This window comes from Schistocerca nitens, chromosome 4 (genome assembly GCF_023898315.1).
Source record: "Schistocerca nitens isolate TAMUIC-IGC-003100 chromosome 4, iqSchNite1.1, whole genome shotgun sequence".
Lineage (NCBI taxonomy): Eukaryota > Metazoa > Arthropoda > Insecta > Orthoptera > Acrididae > Schistocerca > Schistocerca nitens.
In genome coordinates, this window is record NC_064617.1 from 790386735 (window position 1) to 790411771 (window position 25037).

Consider the following 25037-nt stretch of genomic DNA (forward strand, 5'->3'; position numbering starts at 1 on the left):
TTTGTCCTTCCGAAGAACATTTCTGTTTCTTTTTCGATTTCTTTACATTTTTCTTTCAGCATTTTGACCTTATCTTCCCTGCACTTCCTATTAACTTAAGTCCTAAGTGACTTACATTTCTGTATTTGCATCTTTTTCTGATCATTTATGTACTTCCTTCTTTCATAAGTCATCTGAAGTATTTCTGCTTTTAGCCAAGATTTCTCCTCAGTTTCCTTCAATGTACTTGCGTTTTTCTGCCCAACTTACACTATTGCCCTTTTTAGAGATTTCCATTCCTCTTCAACCGAACTCCTAATGTGGTATCCGTTATCACAGTATCTGTAGCCTCAGAGAACTTCAAACTCGTCTCGTCAGTCCTCAATATCTAAGTATGCCACATTGATTCTTACAGACTAGTCTCTGAATTGTGTTCGGGGACTATATCTACATTGGAATCTCTGTCTGATCGTGATATAATCAGGTTGAAATCTTCCCATATCTCCAGGAGAAGTACATCTCCTCCTCTCGTGATTTTTCAACAGTGAGATCGCTATTGTACAAAAAAATCTGATTAACGCTCCAACTTTCGAATCATATTAGTAGCACTCTCACCCTTGCATTCAAACGCCCAGCGGCACGTCACTGATATCACATTGATCGGCTAATTAGTTAATTTGATCATGAGAGCCCCTTTTCTTGGTGAGTGATATTTTTTCCTGCAGCCGGGTTACACTCGCCAATTAACCATTACAGATGCTTCCATGACATCTCTGGAGGCTTCCCACAGGCTAAATAAACACTTCATCTGATACCAAAATAGTTGGTAACCGTCGCAAAATATCTGAAGACGTCCAACGGTATTTGAGTTCTGTCTCTCAGTTGCCTTGTCATGCTGGTGGAAGTAAGTGACAGAATTCTGGTATACTGCTCCCGAATTAATCGTGCTCAGGACTGGCGGTCTACGTGCGTAACAGGATGTCTCTCACTCTTCTCCGAACCCGGACTGCATGTGAACAGCTGTCATCAAGGCGCAAACCTCCGTCCGCGCGTCAAGACTGAACCAATCGCCATGTCAGACACGTGTTAATGATTCCAGAGTCGCAGAAGAGTCCTATCCTCCCAAGAAGGACTGGGTGATTAAATGTCGCTGTGTTATATGATTCCCCTCATTCCTCCTGCAAATTGAAACATTCTGAGATGTGCTTTCGAAATATCCCGAAAAGGCTGACGCAGTGAGCAATAACAAAATACTGACCGCTACATCCCAAAGGTATACGAGTCTTCAGACCTAGGTTCCCCTCAAAATACAGCCCTATAGAAGTGTTCCTATTGCCTCCCGCCAAATTAGTGGGTGTATGATTCGAGAACTTGAATGGGAGTCCCTGAGGGAAGACGATGTTCTTTTCGAGGAACACTATTAAGAACTAGCATTTCAAGCTGACCGCGGTAGGATTCTGTTGCCACCAACGTACATTTCGCATAAGGACCACGAATGTAGGATATGGGAAATTAGCGCTCATAGGGATACATATGGGTAGTATTTGTATTTGTGAGTGGAGTAGGAAAGGGAGCGACTGGTAGTGGTACAGGGTACTGTAATCTCCCTCCTCCTTCCTACTTCCAAACCCAGCGCCGCTGGCCATGGCACTAGAGTATGTATCGCTTATTCAGGCTTCCGGCAGGTGATCGCATTAATGTGACTGGACTGTACATCTCCTTCACGTAAGAAATCCGCCAAAAAATATGCAGGTTATAAAATGGGTAATGGTGTTATTAGCAGACTACGGGACATTACAATCGCAACACCCTGAAGGGAGTATCCAAAAAAGTCAGATAGGCTTGAAGTGTGCAACATACGTGGATATACCGACTGATTAGTGCCTCAACAATACCGCACAAGGTTGGTAGAAGTAACGCCATTTACAGTCTGTTTGTAAATAAAGGTAATGGGCATTAAGAAATCGCATTTTAATGTACACTGTTTGAGGGAAAATCCTATTAAGCTTCGTATAGAAAGGAGAAACGTCTAGCAGTGCGTGTCGTAATTCTACACTGGCGGTATAGTAGGGCTATCCACACTACGGTTTATCGTTCTGCGATACTGATGATCGCGTTGGTCGGGATCCCACTAGTGTGACGGGAATATGGATTCGTTGGGTTCGCGAAGACTATTGTTTAGTGTGTGTGTGTGTGTGTGTGTGTGTGTGTGTGTGTACTGAATCGGGGATCTAGAAACGACGGAGAGGGTTCGTCCCACTGTAGCCTTCAGTGTTTCACAACCCCACCACAGCAGTCCACCCACCCCACCGCCGCCCCACTCCGAACCCAGGGTTATTGTGCGGTTCAACCCCCAGTGGATCCTCGCGGGAACGTCACATACCAGACGAGTGTAACCCCAAATGTTTCAGTGGTAGGGTAATTATGGTGTACGCGTACGTGGAGACAGTGTCTGCGCAGCAATCGCCGACATAGTGTAACTGAGGCGGGTCAGACGGAAAACCACTTTAAAACCCATCCACAGGCTGGGCGGCACACCGGACCTTGGCACTAATCCGCCGGGTGGATTCGTGCCGGGGACAGACAGACCCGCCTTCCCTCTCGGGAAGAAGCGCACTACACCACGCGGCTAGCCGGGACCATACTCAGAGTCTGGTAGAATTTCCCCAGCCGCCTAACTGCCTAGCGATGCGAACTTCAGATGTGCATTCAACTGAGTACAAGTGGAACAACTGCTCAACTACATTTTTGGCATGAAAGGAAGATATTGTGGCATAGCAATAACTGACTGACGCCACTTTGCATTTCAGCTTGCTGAATGGAATAATCTACCAAGCTCATCTACTGAAGACAAAAAGAAGGCAGACAAGGATTAGATGATAAAACTCACGAAGAGACATCGAAACATATGCCATATAAAACCAGATTCCACTATATCTGAGTTATTTTTCCGTTCCTCTGGCTAGGTACCGGGCAAAGTGGCCGTTTTGCAGACTTCCACTTAAGCTCACTTTTCTACTACAAAGGAAGATTTGAATAATAATCCATTTTTTTTTGTTACAGAATGTATACAGTTTATACCGATATATTTCATGTGCTTATCTAAGATATGATTTGAGAGGGAAACAGCACTTTTCTTACGGTGACAATTCCCCTATCTCGGAGTCGTGGAACGCTTTTTGCAATTACCATTAATACGGAACTTAATCCAGTCTCTCGAACGAGACAATTATTACACTATATTCTCTAAAACTGCTTCATTTTTTCTGGACTTGTAGCTCCTCTGTAATCAGTTACTGACTTAGTTATAACCTTCATTTCTTTCCTTTCTTCTTGTCAATATAGTCAACACAAGAGGATTAGCTAGATTTCAATTTAAGATCATGTAATCTGTTAACCTAAACGGGTGGTTCAGATATTTGCGAATGAAACAAAGGCTTTTCAAAGACAATTGTTTTATGTTTAAAGTAATAATTTTAATTTAATGTTCATTCAGTTACACTTCCTTTCTTCAATTAAAATTTCAATTGCTAATTTTAATTTTGTTAACGTAGTTAAACTGCATTTTGAGTTTTTCTTGTTTTAAGAAATTCACACAAAGAAACTTTTTCTCTTACCTTTCCCTTCCTTCTGTAGTTAGAGCCTTGCTTACTCTATTATATTTTGGACGAAATATTTTTATATCTCCTGGTAAAATAAATTATAATTGAAAAATTAAAATGAATTATTTGCAACAAGCTACCAATGCTATCGAAGAGCGAAGTACTTTAAGAATAGTGCCTATTAAAGTGGGCTCTATATTCAGAGCCTTGTTACGGAATGGCTGTGGCACTGTTAATAGTGCAGTTAAATTCACTTGTCGCAACAGACAAATACGGGAGCCCCTTTGCTCAGTAATCAGTTTAATTTTACAAACTCGCCACCGAAGCTCGGAATGTCTCACCAAAGTTAAGTAGCAGAAGAAAGCATATTTCAAGGTGCAAGAAATGCAAGTATGCCACTGGCGCCACATTAATCGCCAAATAAAAGATAGATTGGATGGCTATTAATTGGCAAAGTGTTTATCTACACTGAAGCGCCAAAGAAACTGGTATAGGCATGTGTACTCAAATACGAGATATGTAAACAAGCAGATTACGGCGCTGCGGTCGGCAACGAATATATAAAACAAGTGTCTGGCGCAGTAGTTAGATCGGCAGCTACTGCTACAATGGCAGGTTAGCAAGATCTAAGTGAGTTTGAACGTGGTGTTAGAGTCTGCGCACGAACGATGGGGCACAGCACCTCTTAGGTACCGATGAAGTGGGGATTTTCCCGTACGACCATTTCACGAGTGTTCCGTGAATATCAATCTCCGACATCGCTGCGGCCGAAAAAATATCCCGGAAGAACGGGACCAATGACGACTGAAGAGAATCGTTCAACGTGACAGAAGCGCAACCCCTCCGCAAATTGCTGCAGATTTCAGTGCTGGGCCATCAACAAGTGTCAGCGTGCGAAACTTTCGACGAAACATCATTGATATGGACTTTCGGAGGCGTAGGCCACTCGTATACCATTGATGACTGCACGATACAAAGCTTTACGCCTCACCTGGGTCCGTCAACACCGACATTGGACTGTTGATGACTGGAAACATGTTGCCTGCTTGGACGTGTCTCGTTTCAAATCGTATCGAGTGGATGGACGTGTACAGGTATGGCGACAACCTCATGAATCCATGGACCCTGCATGTGAGCAGGGGACTGTTCAAGCTGGTGGCGGCTCTGTATTGGTGTAGGGTGTGTCTAGTTGGAGTGCTGTGGGACTCCTTATAGGTCTAGATACGGTTCTGACAGGTGACACGTACGTAAGAATCCTGCATCTGTTCATGTCCATTGCACTGTGCATTCCGACGGGCTTGGGCAATTCCAGCCCGACAATGCGACAACCCAAACGTCCAGAATTGCTACAGAGTGGCACCAGAAACATTCTTCTGACTTTAATCACTTCCGCTGGCCGCCAAACTCCGCAGGCGTGAACATTATTGAGCATGTCTGGGATGTCTTGTAACGTGTTGTTCAGCCCCCTTGTACTCCTACGGATTTATGGACAGCCCTGGAGGATTCATGGTGTCAGTTCCTTCCAGCAATACTGCAGACATTAGTCGAGTCCATGTCAAGTCGTGCTGCGGCACTTCTGCGTGCTGGCGGCGACCTACACGATGTCATGCAGGTGTATCAGATTCTGTGGCTCTTCAGTGTATTTGCATTTGTTGTTTTCGGTGGTAACGTTGAGAATATGAAAGAAGAAAAGATAACCGTCCCATCATCAGCACTGCAATAAAACCGCTTGTTCGAAACATCACCGTAGTTAAAAGTAAGTGATATCCTATATGATTTTCACGTAATAAAATAATACGTTGGCAACAGTCATTAACAGTGCAAGAGCAGCTGCAGAACAGTAGCAGCTAATTCGTTGTAACGTTGTTAATGCCGGGTCGTCATTATTTAACAATCATTAACTCTCAGTACCATCGTTAACTGCACTGTACTACTACATAAGTCTCGTGTTAAGTAAGAAATGGAAGAAAACCAATATATGCGAGCCCACTCAGGCGGTCAGATCATATGCGAGTGCGCACGTTAGCGGAAATAATACATGCAAAATGAGACAAAGCAGTCACGCAAATATTAGACGAGCGAAAGCAGCGATACTGTCGTATCTGCCGTCTGAGCTGACGGCGACATTTGACAATAGGTTTCAGTTTATTTGAACCCGGCCTTTGCCAACACATTCACGTTTACTTAATACCCACGACCTCGACATGTCATCACTCCTCCTTACTGTGTTAGTTATATTTCATTCAGCACCTTCTGTCCCCGTGAATACTCTGCAATTCACACGTAAGTGCCCGGAAGAGGGGTCATCGAACCAGTTGCACACCGTTCCTGTCCCACCCTCGCTCTAAGAGCGCGCGGAGAAAACGAACACTCATATCTTTTCATGCAAGCTCTGATTTCTTTTATTTTATTACAGCGATCGTTTTTAATATCTTAAACATGGCTGTGATTCAGCAGCTGTATAAATTTGAAGAGGGTTTTTATGTTGGGATGTAATTTTACTTTTTCCCCCATCTTTTTGTAACAGAAGTAATATTTTGCAATAGAATTCTTATCTTCTGCACACAAAATTTACGTGCAAGAAAACTCTGCTACATAAATGTTCCACAGATAATCTTCTATTTACTGTATACCTCTAAAATTATTGAGATTGTCACTGTACGTTAATGTAAAAAAAAGTGGAAACGATCATATGGCGTCAGTGGCCGGGCGTTCCGAGGCGGGAAGTCGGCCGCCAAGTGCAAGTCTTACTGAGTGCGACGCCACATGGGGCGACTTGCGGGTCGACAGTGGTAAGGAAATGATGTTAGGACAGCACAGCACCCAGTCCCTAAGGGGAGAAATTCTCACACCCCAGTCGGGAATCGAACACCGGCCCCGGTGCGTGGCATTCCAACGCGCTGACCGTTCAGCTAATAGGGCGGACACTTTAATGTAAAATTACCTTACTTAACACTAGCAAGACGAAGTGCTTACGCGCATGTATATAGCGCACACTGCTTTCCAATTTTTCCTTGTCGCTAAAGCTTCCTTAATGTTAGGTGAAAGTTTCTCTTTTTAGTGATGTTGTTTTAGCTCATATCTGCTCTACTTCCCCATGCATTTGTAACAGTGGTCCTTTGTAAATAGAATTCTAGCTTCTGCACGTTAAATTTGCGTACAGTTTCACTCTGTAAGCAAATGTATAAGAGGTTTTATGCGTAATTTGTACCTGTAAATTTATTGCATTATTAGTAGCCTTCTACAAGAAATACTTGTTCTTACTTTAATATAAAATGCGGTTACTTGACACAAGTAAGGCATAGTTCTTAGGCGTATGTATTTAGCGCCCTCTGTATCACAATTTTTCCTTATCGGGTTGAGCCTGTACCTCCGAACAGTTAGCTTTTGTCTCTGTCATGGTGAATACTTAAGTTATCCATATATTTTATTCTTTTATTCCTGTTATAATTTTATGTAGATAAGAGTCCATACCAGAGGGCGAATACATTTGTGCATTTGTTCTGACGTACGCTGAATGTAATCTGGCTGCTGAATTAAGCCATGGCATGTGATGTTTCTCGTTTTTATATCAGTTTGGCTCTAAGCACTATGGGACTTAACATCTGAGGTCATCAATCCCAGAGACTTAGATTTACTTAAACCTAACTAGCCTAAGGACATCACACACAGCCATGCCGAGGCAGGATTCGAACCTGCGACCGTAGTAGCAGAGCGGTTCCGGACCGAAGCGCCTAGAACCGCTCGGCCACTACGGCCGGCTTTATATCAGTTTTGTGTATGACAACAGCCGCTCGGCTTCAGTTAATGTATTTTATCACAATGTGACGTAACAAATGAGTACGCATACCTCACAAATATTTTTCTGTTATTAGTATTTTGTCATGTATGCAAAACTATTTTGTAACCGTTTATATACATTTATAGGGCGCACTCCTTCTGAAGAAGATATACTTACAAATATCGAAACCTAGGTCAAGGGCTAGTTATCTGATTTTTTTCAACCTCTTCACGATCATTTCTCCCTTTTTAGGTGCGTGTCAGCTAAATATCTTCGCATTTGGAGGTGAACGTCGGAAACTGAAATTTCGTGAAAAGATCTCGTTGCATCGAAAAACCCCTATTTTTTAATGACTGCCATCCCAATTCACGTATCATATCTATGTCACTCCCCTGTTCTGCGATAACACAAAATGAACTGCCCTGGTCGAACTTTCTGGGTGTCCACAATCAATCCCAACTACTGACCCGTACTGTACAACAGTACTCTAGCAGAGCACGGACAAGTCGTGTAGGCAGTCTCTTTAGCAGACCTGTTGCATCTTCTAACAAGAGGAACTCCCAAACACACAGCCCGCAGATTTAGTCGTAAGATGGCCCAGTGGAGATCCGTCAAAAGCTGAACACAGATCAAGAGTGGAAACAGGGAGAAGGTGTACTGTAATGAGAAAAGATAAGCAGAATAAAAACAGTGAACGGTCTAAGATGTTGTGTCGCGGTGTAACGTCCGTTTGCAACAGCGAGACGTTCGGAACGGTCCTCCCGAGTTCGAGTCTCGATCAGGCACAGTTTTTATCTGCCAGGAAGTTTCACATCAGTGCACACTCCGCTGCTGGATAAAAAATTCATTCTGGAAACATCTTCCGGGCTGTGGCTATGCCATGCCTCCGCTTCTGTGAAGTTTGAGAGGAAGCAGATAACGTACTGGCAGAAGTACAGCTGTGGGGACAAGTTGTGAGTCATTCTTGGGCAGCTCATTCGGTAGAGTACATGCTTGAGAAAGACAAAGGTCCTGAGTTCGAGTCTCTGTCCAGGAAGTTTCATATCAGTGCACACTCTACTGCACAGCGAAAATTTCGTTCTGGGTACGTACCTCCTGTTTGTTCTATACAACTGACACATTTTATGACTCTTGGTTCTGTTTTGGGAGTTTCGACTAGTAAATTTCTTTGTTGTAACGCAGTTCACACCCGTGTACTTGTTCTCATTTCTGTGAGAGGTCTATGCGGGATCTCGCATGCCCTCACTATTCATCACATTTACTTGCGACGAAAGTATATTCCTACCACACGACTCATATTCTATAAGCAGTGTGTAGCATGATAATTGCCAAGACTACAGAAGAAGGACAGACACGTCAATTACCGGACGGAAAGTTCATAATTCTGTGTAAAAAATTAGCACGGGGAAGATCTGAACACGGATTCCCCTTGAGCTTGGAGCGTTGGCTGTTTCTATTTTGCTTCTTTTTTCACAGTTCCGTACATCTTCCTGATTTCATGCTTGATCTGTGCTCAGTTGTTCATGGGCTATCCACTTGGCGACTTTACTAAATCTGAGGGGGGAGGGGTTGCGATGGAGAGTTTCCCTTGTAAATGTTCTGTCGATAAAAGGCAGCCGGCCGCGGTGGCTGTGCGGTTCTAGGCACTTCAGTCCGGAACCGCGTGACTGCTACGGTCGCAGGTTCGAATCTTGCCTCGGGCATGGATGTTGTGATGTCTTTAGGTTAGTTAGGTTTAAGTAGTCCTAAGTTCTATGGGACCGATGACCTCAGCTGTTGAGTCCCATAGTGCTCAGAGCCATCTGAACCAATAAAAGGCAGCCTTTGGTTAGCCTTCCTCACAACATTATCTATGCGATTATTTCAACTGAATTTTAATTCCTAGCTATTTAGTTGATTTGACAGCCTTTACATTTGTGTGATTTATCGTATAACCGAAATTTAACGGATTCCTTTACTCATGTGAGTGATCTCACACTTTTCATTATTTAAGGTCGTTGCCACTTGTCGCACCATACAGATATCTTGCCTAAATCATTTTGCAATTGATTTTGATCTTCTGAGAACTTTTGTGGGCTTATACTATACTTTAACATTACTTATTAATTTTATCGTAGTGTCTCCTCATGTTTCTTTGTTTAAGTACCAAATAATTGTTCTTGTAAATCTGTACAGCCACACTGTACTTACGATTCAACAACTGTTTCATGTTACTTGAATGGACATAAGTACTTTTAGGTAAACTGGTGATATTATTAATTTCATATTAGTCTGCCAATTTATGTGTTTCATAAAGATACATTAGGAAAACGCATGTACCGTTTAGCTCACTAAATGGTGGGAACTTGCCGAAGAAATGAAATCAGTTAGGCGTCACGGCTCTGTGCAACGCTCAAATTGACGATGAGATTGTAATTATCAGAAACATCAGGAATAGCCTCGTGCATTGCCCAGAGGCGTCGGTAGTTTCTGCTGTGAGCGCGAAGTGCTCCGGAGGGAGGTAGTACAGAACGGTGCGTGTTAATTGTTGGTGTGTGTGTGTGTGTGTGTGTGCGTGTGCGTATGCGCCTGAGCGAGAGCTCTGGCCACCACTTGCAGCCGCGTCCCTGGGCTCGTCGTCGGCCAATATTTGAGCCCGGTGCGATGCTTACGGTCGGCGGCGAGTAGTTCTCGCGAGCCCGGCAACCTCTTCCCTGATCAGCGACCTCCGCAAATATTGGCGCTCAGATTAGTAATTAACGCTCGCTGCTCCTCTCCGAGGAAAGAGCGCACGCGTTGCCCAGTAAACATCGGCACAGCGTGGCTGTTCGCACGGCCCGCTCCCCGTAGGGGGAAGACAGCTGTCTTATCCCTGGTCGCTTAGCACACAACCCGTTTTTAAGGGTCCGCACGGGTTTTAGAGAGAGGTCCTTCGTTCAGATCAGACTGCCTGTTATAGACCAATTAGTCTTGGTCCTCTAACTGCGTACGGCCACCAGAAAAAAAAAAAAAAAAAAAAAAAACGCGAAAGAATTCTCCGCGGCAGTTGCCAATGCTACAGACGGCAAACACACATAGCTTGTACATGATTTTAATAAACACGCTTCTAGTGTTGCGAAGAGTAATGTGAAGACAAATGAAGATAGCACACCTTGGAATTACACACAGTTCCATCACGGTGAATAAGTACAGAAACGACTACACAAAATCTCAAAAACTGTTGAAACATGGAGCAACTCGTGAGACAAAAAGTTACTTTTAACCTAAGAATAGGAGACTGGTGCCAAAATCAGTAACATGAAGGACATGTTCAGAAATATTTTATCACGTTTCTGTTATGTAAGTATAGCAAGATATGAACTACAGTTATGTGTTCCAGAGCCTGAGCATGCTTCTAAAATGAAAGATCCCACCAAAGTCTTACACCTCCTCTTTTTGTGTGTTGTGTGATTTCCCACAGCTCCTAAGTAATTAAAGGGAGTCTCACCAAGACCTGCTGACGAAATAAACCAAGATTACTTACCAGTTTCCATCAAACGATCACCATCATGTACTCGAAAATTATTTACATATGTGCCTAAGGAATCGGTATTGCCGGCCGGGGTGGCCGAGCGGTTCTAAGAGCTACACTCTGGAACCGCGCGATCGCTACTGTCGCAGGTTCGAATCCTGCCTCCGGCATGGAAGTGTGTGATGTCCTTAGGTTAGTTAGGTTTAAGTAGTTCTAAGTTCTGGGAAGTTAAGACCCATAGTGCTCAGAGCCACTTGAACCATTTTTTTTTTTTTTTTGAATCGGTATTAGTGTGAAATCAAAATATAAAATTAAAACATCCTGCCTCATTGAAAAAGCCATGAATAGCAAAATGCATGGGTATATGGAGTGCACTCCACACAGGCGAATCATAGATGAATATTGAATATTGCCATGACTAAGATTTTTTAACTACATTAATACATTTCAGTGTGACTGTATTCATGCATTTTACTACCGACGGTAGCTTGTATTTAACCTCCTAAAGGCATCGATTTCTTCAGTGCTACTTCAATTCGATAAAAATAGCCCCAGGAACCAAGTCTGGGTAAACTTAGGAACCGTCTTGGCACTGACGGAAAATCTAAATCAAGATAGGATTAACATCTAACACAATGGGTATAATTCTTAGTTATTTTCGGCGCAGCTGGCCCCCCTCCCCCCCCCCCCCCCCCTAACTTACAGCCGGCTCACGTTATGCTGTTAAATCCTAGACAATCTGTGTTATCTCTTTTTGATGCATTCTCTTGTTTAGTCCGAAGACTGTTGCGCTGGAGCTCTCCACTTAAGACTATCTTATGGGAGCCTCTTCATCTCCATATAACTTATTCTCCATATAACTTGTGCAGTTTTCATCCATCTTACTAAAGTTAAGCATGGCTCTCCCTCTAACATTTTTACCCCTCACTTTCCTCCATTAGCAAACTGACAATTCCCTCATAACTCAGGATGTGACTTCTCAATGGATCCTTTTTTTTGTGCGTGTGTATGGAGCTCTTCAAATCAGCTGATCTCGGTGCACTCCTTCTCAGTAATTCGTGGAATGTGCATTTATAGATTTATCTTCGGCGTATGACACGGTCTCGAAAAAGGGGATGATATACAAACAACAAAAAGAGGATGGTTTACAATGTAAAATGATCACTGGATAATCCAGAAAATGTTTAGAAACAGAAGAATTACAGTATATGTTAATCAAAGATTCCGTTCTACACTTACTCTCGAAAATGGCCCGCCGCAGGAGTCAATCGTGACACCACTTCTTTTTAATATGTATATACGAATGATGTACCACGTACAACATCAATGACATTTATCTATGCTGACGATATGGCACAGGCAACTCATCATAAAACATTGGAGGATGGAAGTGACCATCTTACAGAAGACCTAGAAATAATGCACAAATGCACCATGAAATGGTGCCTCAAACCTAATCCTCAAAAATCGGAAAAAAGTGCTTTCCATCTTAGCAACAAGTTGGCTCATGAGTTGTTGAGTCTATTCCATGTCGAGCTCCTGCCATGCGCTGAGCGAAAGGATCTCCAACACGATATTAGGACGTATCCCATGATTTATGTGATCTGAGTGTACTAAGAAACTGATCAAATTTTCTTTTCTACACGATAATCTTTCCTCAAAAAACAGGTACGTGAATTTCTTTTACTGGTCTAGTGAACATGCTTCCATACACGATCTGTATGAAAGTAACAGAACACGAAATTACGAACATTGCAAAAACAATGCACTATGTCTACTCGTTCGCTTTCATTAATGAAAGTCAACTGCCGGTGCCCCCTGCTTTTGTCACAAACACTGCTTTTACTGACAACAGCTGTTTCGTGTCTGAGAATGATATTGGCTGAAAATAAGTAGGCGTCTTCGATAAGATAGGAGGTGTCAGTGCACCTGATCTGCCTACAGATATTACAAGCAGTGTAATCTCGCGATCACAAACATACATGACGGATTTATCTGCTCAGTCTGCCCATGACGCTGAGGAGTCCTTATGTTGACTGGAGCTAAAAACAGCTCATGTTCCCAGCTCTGCCACTAAATGCGACACTGTGCAGGAGTTTTGATGTTCTTCTGTACAGGTTAGTTAGTTCTTTATTCATCCTCAGACCATTTTACAACGACATTGCTTTATTAATATAACAACAGAACATAATTAAATTTTAACAATTTCACACAGTTACTTACTGTTTTGCTTTCATAAAGATTTATACACTGTGTGCAACGCTTTTCTATGCGTACATGCACAGTGTAGGTGATAATTCAAAAATTTGTGTTGCTCATTTAAGTCTCATCACAAGTAATTTGCACACATTTACACATTAGATAGAAGGATATACGTGTTTTGTGCTTGCAGTGCATGTTCATAACTGTTACAAACAGATACCTACGATATGCACCCTAGTTAACTTCATAAATAGCTCTAATTACCTTCTTTTGTGTAACAGGCAGTTTTTCTGAAGTATTTAATGTTAGTCTACTAAATATTGGACAACTGCAAACATCTTGGTGGGTTTCAGTTTAGTACTGCGCCCGGAATTCTGATGTTATATCTGTTTTGCGGCGGTACTATCTTTAACAACGAGAATTTTTTTCCTGTGCCTAAAATTTTCTGGTAAGCCATTGATGTTTACCAGGAACAACAGTGGCCCTAAGAGACAGTGCTACATGTATGTATTTTGGACAGACGAATGTTTCATCAAGTATTTTCTTCTTGTTTGTACCCTGTATTATCTCCACCCTCTGAAGCCTTTTTCTTACATACACTCAAAACAAATCGCCAGCTACTCCCCTTACTCCTAATGATTCTGTCTCTTTCTATAAAATATTATGGTCAGTATTGTCAAACATTACCACTATCGCGAAGACGAAAACTAAAATTTTAATGTCATTTTCTTGCATGTAACATCCAGTATGAAACGTCGGTAAATAACTTTTATCTGTGGCGTTACAACGTCGAAGAAAGTTCACTGCTGTAAACAGCTAATATCTTTTACAAAAGCGTCTACTATTTTATTTGATAATTTTTAATGTGTACGTAATCATTGCTGCAGGATATGATAGCATTAACGACAGCATTATTCACCTTTTTGGTTGGTCAGCATGTGGAAACTACAGAAAATATACTTTTGATTTGTGTATCATATATTTACAAGAAGCTAGAAATGGCTAGTTCCACAAACTATTTTATGTATTAAGCATACACGATTCAATAAAAGTGAAGGCAGTAGCGTTTTACAGCATGTGTTTACAAATCTCTATTTCTAAACAAAAAGAGATTGAAATACAATAAACCATTCTTTAGTTGTTCAAAATGCTGTTGGCATAGCTATAACTTCTTTAAGGGAAATGAATCAATTACTTTCGGATGTATTTTTCTAGCCTCGTCCGTTGACACGAAACGTTCTTGTCTATAAAAACAAACTTTCTATGTACTGAACTGAGGAGAATCACTTTGTGTCTATTCCCTGTAAAAGAGGGAGAAACCAATGGAATCTAAGGAATTGATATACGTTTTGCAAAGCTAATGCCGTCAACAATGAATCTGCACAGTTCCAGAGGACATTTCATTTCAGAATCAGAATCTGAACGAAAGCACTGTTACAAGTCATCTGTGATATAATTTTGTGAAAAAGAAAAAAACTGTATTCCACATTTCAGCAAATTACTACTTGCTTTCAGACATTCCATTTTCATACTCAATTTTTAGAAGTTTAAAGGAGTGTTATTCATAGCCTTTTTGAGACAAAGATTCAGCAGACTTTAGATCTATCTTTAAATATTTACTTTTCTTACCTAACAAGAATGGGATACTGACAACAAATTCGTTAAAGGATAAACGTGCTTTCAGCTTACAGTACATATTCGTAACTGTTAAAATATATACAATATGCACCCTTATTAATTTCATAAATAGCTCTAATTACTTTCTTTTGTACAGAAGACAGTTTTTCAGAAGTGAAAATATTGTTTATTAGGACGCTCAACAATGAAAATAAGCAAATATGGTAAAATACTGATTTAGTTGCCCTTGATGCACCTGGGCATATTCGCTGTACTTGGTATTTTTGCAGTTGAAGTCTTAATCCATATGAACCCCAAAAAATCTAATTTTTTTTACCTTTTTCATTGATTCAAATCGGTAAACAAGTTTTATCTGTAGCATTATGTTGTCGAAGTAAGTTCACTGTGTAAACAGCTCTTATCTCTTACAAAAGCGTCTGCTATTTTATTTGATAATTCTTCTGTGTTTCCTTTATTAACTATAATAATGACATCCGGAGTAGGCAGCATAGGACCTCAGATCAATCCTTATCGCAAGCCCTTTGTAATTTATCTCCATGCAAGCTATGTGCTGTACCTTTATATTCATTCCTTGAACTACTTGGTACAGGTTTCTACATATTTCAGCATAAACTAAAAAACAAATCGCTAATGTGCCGAATCAACAATTCTATAAAGTTACAAACACTCTAAGAAAGTGTTTTTATCGACACGTCAAATGATTTGTTTATATCATAGAATAAGCATAATGATAATATTTTGACGTGCAAAAATCTTGTGTAAGTCGACATAAAAACAATTTTTATGAGTGCGTGTTGTTATTAGCATAAGTTAGTTTAAGTAGTATGTAAGTCTAGGGGCCGATGACCTCAGCAGTTTGGTCCCTTAGGAATTCTCACACATTTGAACATTTTTTGTACGTATGAAAAATTAGTTGATCGCGTGACATCTGTATTTTTATGAAACCGAAACAAGGACTTTTGATCCAAATACAGTTTACATGCACAAACATAAAAATATTCAATTTTTGTCTTTATTTTGTACTCAATAGAACTTTCTTCGCCATGATCAAACGCAAGAGTTTCCTGTTGTTGTTGATAAATGCAAAAGTTTTTTTAGGAATAACAGAAACATGTTTTATATAAGTTCGACGAAGTATTGAAACCATATTAGATATATTTTCGTTTTGTGTTTTTTTTCTATTAATTTTACCTTTTTGTCGAGGAAACTGGGTTTTCTAGCGCTATGTGATGAATCTGAATTGTTTTCTTCATTTTTACTACAAATCGCTTTGTTTCACACTAAAAATCAACTATTTTCGAATAAAACCTGAATTAAACATTGACAATTTCAGTTTTTCTATAAATACTGTTTATTTTTAAGTAACAGACAGGAGGATGACTATGTTGAACAAAAATGTTCCGTAGATTACCCAGCCCTTTATATATCCTCACTCAGTTTCTAGACAGTTTACCGCCTCCGGTTTTTAGGGAAATGTGGTAAGACACTGATCACATACGTAAAGAAAGCGATCGTTACGAGGCAACACGCGATAGGTATGCAACACATCCAACATACAGCTAACGCGGGTACGGCCTTAACTGACCAAAGCTGCTAGGAAAACCACCGTAGTCTACACTTACTTATGGCAGTCTACCGCAGCCCAAGTAGTTATACAGCTCTGTTTATGATATTTCAGTTGTTTTTAAACTGTATTTTCTGATGTGGAGCTTGGGCACCATTGTTACATTTGCCTAAACGAGCGTGGAAAACCACCTAAAATGACTCTGTGTACCATATCAACGGAAGTCAAACCCCCCCCCCCCACCACCACCACCACCACCCGCGCGGATTCCATCCTGGTCTGGTTCGTGTCCCTCTCTCGCAAGAAAGCGCGTTGGACAGTAAGCTACAGGAGCTGGTTACAGGTAACTTACTAGATACGGTGGCAGAATAAAATACATTCGCTCAATCAAAAAGCGATTTTAGATTTAGTAACAGACGCAGAAGAACTATTCTCATGCAAACAATACGTTGGTCCGCCAAGTTTACCAACATGGCCTCGCTGAGGTATGTGAACAGGTGAGGCAAAGCATCGAACAGTCGTCAGGTCGCATTCGCTCTGACTGCCTGAGAAGGTGACCGCCGCTTGAGCGACCTCGTTCCCTATTCCCGGCCGGCTGGGCGCAGCTCGTGACCTCAGGACTTCATCTCGCTGAGTGCTGTAATGTGAAGTAGCGCGCCGCCGTGCCGTTCTCACAGGCCACAGGTTCGCCGGCGAGTTTTTCTGGAACATCGGCCAACCTGCTTCAACTTTACTGCCCCACTCTGGCAAGCACGCCAATGGCGCGCCGCAGCAAGTGATTAAAACAACATCGTAGTCTTTATGTACGTAATAAAGGAACTGGCCAGATCAAGGCAAGCTGTGCCACCAGTCCCTGCAGGTTACTCAATTTATTTATCCAAGTCAGTATAACATACAAACGCATCTCTAACTTGCGAAATGCTATCGTATAGCCGCGCAAGAGACAATAAGTGAAGATACGCACGGAAAAACAAGCTAGTCCTCAAATGTAAAAGCTTAGAGATAAGTGTTGCCATCTGTTGCAGGGTACGGGACCTATCAAAATTGATATTGGTCTTATCCCTAAATATCCCAATGTGAAATTTTGGGATGAGACCAATTTCAGTTTTGATAGTTCACGTACCCAGCAACAGATGGCAACACCTATCTCTAAGCTTTTATATTTCAGGGTTAGCTCGTTTTTCTGCGCATGTATTCAAATAAAACACCACCGGAAAAAAATTAGTCAACCATTTTAGAGGTTTCAACTTCACTCAAGATTTATTGTTGCAACAGTGCGTATGGTGTACATGAATTGATTACATTTACAGATCAATAGTACAAGCGGTTCTGGGGTACCAGGTTTCGACTCATGCTGAACCACCGTATTAGTACCTGATGTAGCCACCACAGATTCTGGAATGCAGTCGATCGTACAGATAGCGAATATTGTCCTGGGATACGTCATGCTACGCCAGCTCGACCTGTTCACGTAGTTCTGTAAGAGTTGTCAGCTGACGAGGCCCGTCATATCCCAGACGTGCTCTATTGGAGGCATGTCCGGAGATCGTGCTGACCAGGAAAGTTCCTACACGTTTGCCGAGCACGTTGGGTTTCCCAGGCAGTGTGTGGACGAGCATTATCCCGTTGCAAGAACGGAAAACGAATGGGTCTATCAATAACATAAGGCCCGGAGGTGGGGCCAATATGTCTTGAACAAATGCACTGTTCGAGACAGTACGTAGCAGGATTATGTGTTACGCACGAACAACTACCACTTCGCGTGCAGGCAGAATATGGTTTCATCACTGGAGACCAGCGCGCCATTCCATCTTCCAAGTGATTTCCTGTGCTGTGGTAGCAGTATAATCTGCCATGGCTATCCTTACAATACGACGATCCTGGCGGGCGCCTGTGCTACGCGGACGTCCAGAACTTCGCCTACGGATGCGAGAATGTTCACGTGACCAGTGATACCAGCATAATTGTACAGTTGATGCAGCGCTTTCGGCTTCTGTGCCAATTACTCGGAGGGACCATCCCGTCACTTGGAAGGCAACAATTTGACCACTTTCAAACCCGCTCATTTGGCTGTAGGAACTGGGATTGCGTCTCCGTGGCATGGTTTCCTGCTTGCTTCACACGGGGACGACGCTCAAACCATTATAAATTCATCTACTATCCCACAGGTTGCATATGCTGCCCTCGGATCAAAGTCGACTTCGTCTTTTCAGGTGTATTAACTATTTTTTTTTCCAGCAGTGTATTTCATTATAGCGACGCTAATAATACTTCTGGTATAACGTGTTCTTTCGTTATAACTGTGTATATTGTTTGCGCCTGATAAAATCCCGGCATGTTGAGCAAACGATAATATGACTACCGTTGTGTTTTCCCTGTTTATAAACACTTAAGCGTTAGTTCAAATGGTTCAAATGGCTCTGAGCACTATGGGACTTAACATCTGAGGTCATCAGTCCCCTAGAACTTAGAACTGCTTAAACCTAACTAACCTAAGAACATCACACACATCCACGCCCGAGGCAGGATTCGAACCTGCGACCGTAGCGGTCGCGCGGTTCCAGACTGAAGCGCCTAGAACTGCTCGGCCACATCGGCCGGCTAAGCGTTAGTTTTTTAATATTTATTTGCACAATGGATTTTTTTCATCTGTTCATATGGAGTAATCTGACTGCAGTGATATCTTAGTGAGAGAATCTGCAACATACGAACTTTAATCTTGAACGTTAAATTTCCCGACTCCTTATCGGCAATCAGTGTTCTGATATATCATCTGTTCTGAAGAAGTATTCTACTATTCAAGCGTAATGTGCTCTGTGTCACCTTCAAGATGATGGTGAGCTCCTCTTGAGTGTATCGATATTTTCTTGACATTGTTTCGTAAGTAAATGATTAAATGAAATTACAAATCTACAATGATTCCTCTTGAGTATTAACGTCTTATTTTCTATTTGTTTTATCGGTGCCAGTTGTTACCATTTAAGATTGCCATTGATCTCACCGCATTATTTGACTATCGTCACTATTTCGTTATGTCACCCCGATCTTCTGACCTCAGTAACACTGTTAACTCTCTCAGTATTTGCGTCGCACTCCCTTATAATTCGCTGTCGTCCACTGTTACGTCCAACACTGGATGTTTTCTGCCCCTCTGAGTCGCTATCCTAGCGTCTCTTCCAGCGCTTTAGCCATTCACTGATTACACCACATGCCTTTATGTGGTTTGCTTCTGAATACAATATTCTTCAAAACCACTTCCTTTTTACACTGGTACTTTTTCTTATTAACACAATACATAAAATTTAGACTGAGTTGAATGTGAATTTAACTACCCATTTACCTCCATAAATTTCTTAAATATTTTTAATTTGTTAGAAATGAGAGGTCACTTCAAAGGTTTCCACACATATGGCCACCTTACAATAGATGGATTTCATTTATGTTTCAGTTAATTCTGGAAGAAAATGAAACACACTACCCATATAAAATATTAGTCACCACCTAAGAGTATACAGGAGTCATTTTGAAGTACTTAGGTATGTCGCTAATACAGGCTCTATCTTTATTGAGAATTTTAAAAATGAGCCACTACAGAGACAATCTGTAACGAAGACCTAGACGCTTGCAAACAGGCAACTCCTTGACATCCGTCCGATTCCAGTTGCGTGTCTGCGGGCGCCTAGAACTACTTTTCAGGTTGTATCCATACAGGTACATTTTCAAAATTCTCAGTAAAGGTATGCGGGTGCCACTGAGGATGTTGCCAAACTGAGGGGGTGTTAGAAGGACCCTTCACCGCTTTATTCACGCGTGTGTCAATGTCGCTCGCCCTTCCCCCACCCTCCCCGAAATCACGCCACGGAAGGCGCCAAACAGAAGGGTTGAAAAAGCGTGAACACCCTTTTTCTGCTTCGGATCATGTTCGGATTTCGTCAAATGGTTCTGAATGGTCCCTAGAGGCTCCATTCCGTACACGAGAGGAAAAACTGTTGTCGCGCTGCATCCAAAGGTGTGAGATAATGTTCAGTGGGGATACAGCCCAACCACGACCGTAGAGAAGGGTTGAAATGTCCGGGGGCAAGAGCAGTGTCAAGGGTTGTCAAGAACGTCGTCCTATGGCTCATCACACTGCGAATTGTAGCTTTCACTCAAGAAAAGTGTCGGAATCAAGGCCCCAAGAAGGGATGGTTTCATTGACGCCCCTTAAGCCACTCCCTGAGTCTTGTTGTTTATGAGCGACAGTGTGTCCGACATGATTTTTCGGTCACTTTTAAGAAAACTGCGTGAGTTTAAAGCTGAACGTTGCAGTTCCGAACGCAGGGTCGTCGAAAGTAGGGGTGACATGTGGGTAAGACAGGCTCGAGGTTCTGGCCACCTTCCCATCTTGTAACACGTTCAGTGGAGTCGGGCAGAACAGTAGAGAAATTTGGTGCCAATGTGACATTTTAATCCACCTTACAAGCCACATGAACTTCAGATCTGAAGCCTTTTTCTTTTTTCAAGTGCGTCGTCACCTTGCTGTCTGAACCGTCGTCGACCCCGAGAGAGTCGCCTCAGGGCGCCATGCTTTTGCATTAATAGAGAGGAATGTTGTAGGCACCACTGAGACACATTTAAATCTTCTTCGTCGCAGTGGGAGGCAATTACAGGGTTTCGGAAAAGTGGTCCTTTAATTGTATTGTGCACTGTACAGTAAAAGCAGTTAGAAAAAGCGGTCGACAAATGATGATCAAAATATAGCAGTCCTGTTTTATACACGTAGCAAATAAATGTTCACTGTATTTTCTTCGGACTTACCATTTTCTTTTGACAAGTGCCCATCTCTAATTTGGGGTTTTCGACGATTGCCTCAGTCGTAATTGATTAGGAATAAGCAGACGATTCAACAAGGAAAAATGCTTCACCCTCCCACAATACAGGCAGTTTATGCAGTGCCAAATGATTGAAAGCAAGGACTGACTATAAAGTGACAAAAAAGGGTTTTATCTGTACTAGAACCAACTTTTCTGTGAAACTATCGTGAGCAACGAAACAGATTTGCTTGTGGCCTCTTCCTATGTAATCTTGGTCAAGGCACCAGCAACTACATTAGAATTCCAGTAGCGCCCAAGAATTAATGCTTCTGTCCGAATATCTGCAGTTATCGTAAAAATTATTACAAGTTTAATGTAGCTACCAGATATTTTCGTTCTCTCTTTTGTTTTGGAGATACGACATCTGTCTAGGCTGTTATTTGGGGAAAAAACGAGCGCCGACAATTCCTATCGTCGATTTGTAAGACCCATTTTAAAATAACATTAGACAAATATCGGGATGAAACTGAGAAGGTGGTCTTTCCTTTTGTGATGTTCCTGCGAAATAGATCAATGCTTCGGAATTTTTGCATAAATTAACGAGTACTTTAGGATAAAGCTGCAGTAAGCCACTCAAATTTCTCGTATTTACGGCTGCAAGCTGTTCGGCGTATCAAGAAGAGGATCTTAGTTTAAAGACCATTCGCCTTCTTTTATTCAGAGTGGAATCAGTAAAAGAGTTGTGCGTTATTCCTTGGGTAATTATCCCTCGCTGTTGAGTGGAATAGCTCTTCATTAGTGACTTAACGAAAAAAGCTATATTGAACAACATTTTTTTTCTTGCTGGATCCATCAAAGATTTTCACGGTAAAAGAATTTAGATCCCGTTCTTCAGGTGTGCCGTATGGAAGAAATTTTGTTTCATTAACAACTGTTTGAAGCATCATCGCCTGGTTGTTTCTTTTATCATGTTATCATTTGCTCGTGTTCAACACATCCCGTCCACGCGTGCCTCGAGGATGTGTACAGGATTCGTGGAATCATCACAGGAGTGTCACCTGAGTGTCTCGCTTGCTCATGCATTTAACGTGTGATATTTCAGTCTACTATGCACACTATAGTCACGTATTTGTTTCTCGATTAGCGTTGTCTGTTTTCGGTAGTCATATACTCTAGTCTCTTACTAATTCGCGTTTTGTAGGGAACAAAATGCAGATCTCGCTAGCACTTCCTTAAGTTTCCGTACCTAACAGTGAAAGACTCGCTTTAGAAAACGCAATTTATTCAATTTAATTAAAATTTTCGTGGTAAGTTACCTCGTCGTCAAGTTGTTTTACAGACAAATGAATCGCCCACTGTTGCAAATGGCCGAAATGTTTGTCTATAAAAGAACACGAGGGCGCTGTTTCATACCGGGAAAAGGTTGGCTGAAGATGGAAAGGCCTGCTGAAAGCTACTCTCACAAATAATTTGCGGTAATCCGGAAGCAATTTTTTCGTTTTGCAAAAGGAATAAAATGGTTTAGGTTTTATAAAGTGTCAAAGGCTGCTTTCCACATTACGAAGATGCGTGGCGTGTGAATGTGGTTATATACTAACATGATAAAATGAGACAGTTTTCAGGAGGTTTCCACACCCAATAACCTAACTTATCTGTTATAAAAATATTTCTCACATAATGAAGAACATTCCATGTTTGAGTACAATTGGGGCATGGGATGTGGGCGTGGCGTCTTGGTATGTTATTTCGACCTGCACAAGGAGAGTGAAACAACAATTTGTTCTTTGTAAACGGCTTCGATCAGTGTATGTGATGAACAGTTTGGCGTTATGTACAAAGAAAGAGCATGATACAGCAACGAACCAATATTTGGTCTACTTATCTCGAAACGTATCAGATCGATCACGGGACGTAACCTCTCCATCTTACAACACGTCAACTTCGTATTACTTCTTTAGATATGACAACACGGAAAAATTCGGAACGGACACGAGATACTGTGTGTGAGCTAAACCTTTCTATAACCTATCTCTTCCCTCCTGATCTTTACTTCAGGGCCAGATAGCGTTCTAAGCCGGATGCGAAAGCAAAACACACAAATTAAAACACATACATGTCGAGAAATCCGTGGTGCCATATCTACTTCTAATCAGCCGGAGTGTGTAAAAATCTTTGAGAGCTATGTCTGTGGATAAAAATTTTTGTATTTGCCACTTAATCGGAGACATACGTTCCGCCCTCGTGCAGTTACAGAGTTAGTTGATTAAATCTAGGAATTTATGATAACTTCTTCACTTCATAGCAGGATATATCAGGATTAAACACTAAAAAAGAGGGAAATCGCTAACAGTGTTCAACTACGACATGTGTAAAATATCTGTGAATAAAAACAGAGAGACGGTCAAATATTTACTCACAAACTTACGAAACAAGAAAAAACAATATAGGAACAGCACACATTTATCTGAAGTCTTATAGGGTGGCCACGTTTCCGTACGATGGAGATGAGTTGCGAAATGTGATACTGTTGCGGGAATTTCACAGAGCACTAAATGACCTAAGTCGAAATAAGACACCTGAAGTACACGACATTCCGTCAGAACTACTGATAGCCTTTGGAGAGCCAGTCACGATGAAACTATTCCGTCTGATAAGGTGTACAAGATAGGCGAAATACCATTAGACTTCAAAAAGAATGTAATAATTCCAGTTCCATAGAAAGCACGTGTTGACAGGTTTAAATATTACCGAGCTATCAGGTTAATAAGTAATGATTTCAAAATACTAACACGAATTCTTTAAATAAGAATGGAAAAAACTAGTAGAAGCTGACTTTGTGGAAGATCAGTTTGTATTCCGCAGAAATTTAGGAACACGAGAGGCAATACTGGCCATCGACTCGTCTTAGAAGACAAGGAAAGGCAGACCTACGTTTATAGCAATTGTAGACTTAGAGAAAGCTTCCGAAAGTGTCGACTGGAATACACGCTTTAAAGTTCTAAAGATATCAGTGGTAAAATACGGGGAGTGAAAGGCTGTTTACATATTGTACAGAAACCAGAAGGGAGGTACAACAGTCGAGGGTCATGAAAGAGTCATGAGAAGGGAATGAGACAAAGTTGTAGAATGACCCCGCAATCTGTACATTGAGCATGCAGTAGAGGAAGCCAAAGAAAAGTATGGAATACGAATTTGAGATTTGCCGATGGCATTGTAATTCTGTCTAAGACAACAAAGGAGTTTAAAGAGCAGTTCAGCGGAATCGGCAGCGTTTTGAAAGGAGAATATACGTAAATGAACATCAACGAAAACAAAACAAGGAAATGGAATGTAGTCGAATTAAGTCAGACGATGCTGAGGGAATTACATTAGGAAATGAGAGTTTTACTGTCTGGGCAGCAAAGTAACTGCTGATGGCCGGAGTAGAGAGGATATAAAATGCACACTGACAGTGGCAAGAGAGGTATTTCTGAAGAAGAGAAATTTATTAATATCGAATAAAGATTTACGTGTTACGAAGTCATTTGTGAAGGTATTTGTCTGGAGTGTAGCCAAGTATGAAAGTGAAACATTGATGATAAACAGTTTCGACAAGAAGAATAAACGCTTTTGAAATGTAGGGCTAAAGAAGAATTCTGCCGCGCCCAGTGGCCGCGTGGTTTGAGGCGTCATGTCATGCACACACACACACAGAAGAATTCTAAAGCTTAGAGGGGGAGATCCCGTAACTGATGATACTGAATAGAATTGAGGAGACAAAAAATTTGCGACACGACTGAAAGAAAGGATCGGTTGATAGGATATAGGCTACTCTGAGACATCATCAAAGGAACTCAAATTTAGCACAGGACGATTCGAAGGGTGGGGCTGGGGGAAGCTGGGGGGAGGGGGGGGGGGGTCGAAGAGGGAAACCAAGAGACGAATCCAGTAAGCACGTTCAGAAGGACGTTGGTTGCTGTAGTTATTCGGCGATGAAGAAGCTTTCAGA